Source organism: Mustela nivalis, assembly GCF_964662115.1.
Source record: "Mustela nivalis genome assembly, contig: HAP1_SCAFFOLD_63, whole genome shotgun sequence".
Lineage (NCBI taxonomy): Eukaryota > Metazoa > Chordata > Mammalia > Carnivora > Mustelidae > Mustela > Mustela nivalis.
The window spans coordinates 1,858,625-1,862,736 of record NW_028136532.1 but is presented as its reverse complement, the minus strand read 5'-3'; positions in this window follow the sequence as shown (position 1 = coordinate 1,862,736).

Genomic DNA, 4,112 nt, shown 5'->3' with positions numbered 1-4,112 from the left:
AACCTGAGGTGTTTGACACGGCTCCAACAAGGAAGCTTCCCATGTGGAGACGAGAGAAGTTCTGTTCAGTGCCTCAGGAAAGCCCCATATCCTGTTCTTCGAACCAAAGCCTCTGAGGAGTAACACCTGGAAAACAAAGCAAGAGTTGAGATTAGGGCGTAAGGGCCTGTCCGGCTCAACCTTCTATCTCTGTTGACATCTGTGTGCATGCCTTCATGGAGGTAGCAGCTCAGCTTGTGTCCGAAGGCCCCTGTGTGTGCAGGGAGGCTCCCGGTAATGGTATGTCATCGGGGGCCTTGAGGTTTCTCATATTCTGGAGGTGTGTGGCCAAAGGAATGGACAAGTTTCCCAGGAGAGAGCAGGCACGGTCCTGTGGTATGGCTCCAGAGGACCCAGCCTAGAGGCTGTGTTTGCCAGGGCTGTGGGGACAGATGTCTGAAAAAGCAAACTTGGCTCAGGTAGGGGCCAAGGTAATGGCAGGCCTGATCTCCAGTCCGAGAGGGGAGATCCTCTGGATATCAAAGGAGGGCAAGTGGGAGGCAGTCGCTCAGGCTTTTGTCTCTGGGTGTTGCGTTCACAGTGGCCGTTCAGGGTAGGGGTTGCTTCAGGGGCCGAGGAAGAGCCTTCCTCTCGGGGGATTGTCCAAGCTCCCAAGTGTTTGGGTTCATTCTGTGGGAAGGGAAGAGTACTGTTTTCTGCCACAGGGGACCCCCCAGGAGAGGGACTCTAGAGCACAGCAGTGGGTTCCCTCAACTGGAATACACACCATCTAGTTAGTCCTGCGTGCCTATGGGCATGGCAAGCCACATATGCGGGCTCTTGGTCCAATCACTGAGAGGCGTTACTTGAATAAGGTACTCACGCTGAGGGTCACAATGTGTGTTTGTGCCCAAGGCGGCCCTCACACATGGGCGTGGCCTCATGGGCCATGCCGTTTTCTCCTACACTGAAGGTTTGACTCACTGCCAGCAGCAAGGTTTCTTGCCATGGGGAAGGAGGGGTTCTGACTTGTGCATCAGGTTCCCCCCTGTGCAGGGATTGGAGATAAGGTCTAGGTTCTGATGACTGAAAACCCAGGTTGGGAATGAATGGTGGCCTAAGGCAGTGGCAGGTCCAATGTGCTGGGTGTGCAGCCAGCTGTGTCGGTGTCTGTTGGAAGGTCTGGGCTCAGGCTATTTGCGACAGAGCATCAGTGTTTAAGGTAGCATATGCAATTGGGGTGTTGCCGAGGGCCAAGCAGTTTGATCCTCATTTGGGGTTTCTGGGCAGCACCATAGACAAAGTTTTTCTCCTGGGAGGCAGGCGGAGTGCTTCATTGTGGCCCCAGAATTCCCAGTAGGGTGGGTTTGCGGGCCAGGAGTGTGAGGACGGAAGTCTAGGAACACAAGCTAAAGTGAGGATTGGAGCCAAGGGCAGAGCAGGCCCACTAGGCAGAGGCAGAATCAAAATCTCCTGCATCTGAAGTCAGGCTGAGGATCAGACGTTGGCTGAGGCTGGAGTATGTGTCCATGTTGGCACCTTCATGAAGCGGGGGCCTCATGAGGCCAAGGAAGTTTTCCCACGCTGAGTTTGGAGGTTGCCCCAAACCACCAGGTTTCCTTCTGTGGGACATTCGAGTCCTGTTGCATGGCTCCAGGAATACCATACGGAAGGACTGGAGAGCACGGTTCGAAGGATGGATCCCTGTACAGCATGCCTCGCATTCCCATTGGCCATTAGCCACAAGATATGTTTGATCTGCTGCCTCTGGGGCACGCTAACCAGGGGGCTGAGTTGAAATGGCCTCTCCTGAGGATGCGTCATAATGTGCGTTTGGGTCCATGGAAACCTTGGAATGTGCTGGTTGTTCAGTGGCCCTGCGGAACTCACCTACCTGAAGGGTTTGATACATCCCCAGTCAGTAAGCTCCCCATGTGGAGACGAGAGAGGTTTGGTTTGGAGCCTCAGAAAAGCCCCGTGTGCTGGTCTACGAAAACAGACCTCTGAGGACGGACACATGGAAACCAAAGCTAAGGTTCAGATTAGGGCCTGGGGGCCTGTCCATTTCAACCTTCTGTCTCTGGGGACACTCTCTGAGAGTCTAAGTGGAGATAGTTGCTCCGCTGGTGTCAGAGAGCCCCTCTTAGTCCAGGGTGGCCTACACTATTGATGGCCTCAGGGGCCTTGGAGCTTTTCCCTAACCTGTAGGGTTGTGGTCAATGGATTGGGCACAATTTCCTTGGAGAGGGCAGGCACAATCTTTCGCTGTGGCTCCAGAGGCCCTAGCCTGGCGGTTGTGTGGGTCCAGGCTGAGGGCACAGAAGTCTGAAAACACAAACTCAGCTTATGAGTGGCGCCTAGGGTATGGCAGGCCGGATGTACAGCCCGAGAGGGAGCTCCTCGGCCTCTGAAACAAGGGCGAGTGGGAGGCGTTCCTTCAGGCTTTTGTCTCTGGATGTTGTGTCCGAGATAGCCGTGGATTGGAGGGGTGGCCTCAGGGACTGTGGACGAGTATCCCTCTCTGGGGATTTGTCCCAGCTCCCAAGAGTTTGGGGTCATTTTGTGGGAAGGGTGGAAAAGTGTTGTCTGGCTCACGTGTCTCTCCAAGAAAGGGATTCCAGAGCAGAGCCCCAGGTACGGGCGGGGCGACTGGAAAACTCAAACACTGGTGAGGATTGGGTGCATAGGGGCTTGGCAAGCCCCATATGCGGGCTCTTGGCCCAGGCCCTGACAGGCCTTTCTTTGACATGGGGGTCATGCTGAGGGTCACAGTGTGAATTTGTGCCCAAGCAGCACTCAAGTTTGGGCGTGGCATCAGGGACCAGAAAGGTTTCTCCCACCCTGAAGGTGTGACTCCATGCCAAGAGCAAGCTTTACAGCCACGGGGAAGGAGGAGTTCTGTGTTGTGCTTGCGATACCCAGCTGTGTGGAGAATTGATATAATGTCTAGGTTCAGATATCTGAAAACCAAGGTTAGGAAGAGGTGACGGCATAAGACCATGGCGTGTCCGAAGTGCTGGGTGTGCGGCCAGCTGTCTCCTTGTCTGTCTGGACGTCTGGCTTCAGGCTGTTTCAGACAGAGCATGAGTGCCCAGAGCAGCCTATCCAGTTCGGGTACCGGTCGAAGCCCGAGCAGGTTGATCCTCATCTGGGTTTTCTGGAGAGAGCCCCAGAGGGAAACGTTTTTCTTCCCTTGGGCAGACCCTGGGCTGGGTTGTGGTTCTGGAGTTCCTAGTCCGGAGGGCTTGTTTGCCAGGAGTGTGAGGAAGGAAGTCTGAAAACACACGCTAGCGTGAGGTTTGGGACCGATGGCACGGCAGACCCACTCTGAGAGGCTGAATCGAGATCTCCTGCACTGAGGTCATTTCAACTATGAGACGTGCCTCAGGCTAGAGTTTTTGTCCAGCATGGCCTCTTGCTGAATGGTGTGGGGGCCTCATGAGGCCAGGAAGGTTTGCCTACGATGGGATTTGTGAACTACTCCAAACCTCAAGGTTTCCTTCTGCACGAAAGTCGAGTGCTATTGGATGGTTCCAGGAGGCCCCATACGGAAAGACTCGAGAGCAGGTGTCTAAGCATGGATGCCTGGGATCGCCACCTCATATTCCCACTCTTTAGTCAGGACAAGGCAGGCTCAATCTGCGGGCTCCTGGGTGAGCTACCCAGAGGGGAGAGTTGAAATGGACTCTCCTGAAGATGAGTCCTACTGTGGCTTGGTGGCCTGGGAGACCTTGGAATGTGGAGGTGGCTCAGGGACTCTGCAGGATTCTCCAACCTGAGGTGTTTGACACGGCTCCAACAAGGAAGCTTCCCATGTGGAGACGAGAGAAGTTCTGTTCAGTGCCTCAGGAAAGCCCCATATCCTGTTCTTCGAACCAAAGCCTCTGAGGATTGACACCTGGAAAACAAAGCAAGAGTTGAGATTAGGGCCTAAGGGCCTGTCCGGCTCAACCTTCTATCTCTGTTGACATCTGTGTGCATGCCTTCATGGAGGTAGCAGCTCAGCTTGTGTCCGAAGGCCCCTGTGTGTGCAGGGAGGCTCCCGGTAATGGTATGTCCTCGGGGGCCTTGAGGTTTCTCATATTCTGGAGGTGTGTGGCCAAAGGAATGGACAGAGTTTCCCAGGAGAGAGC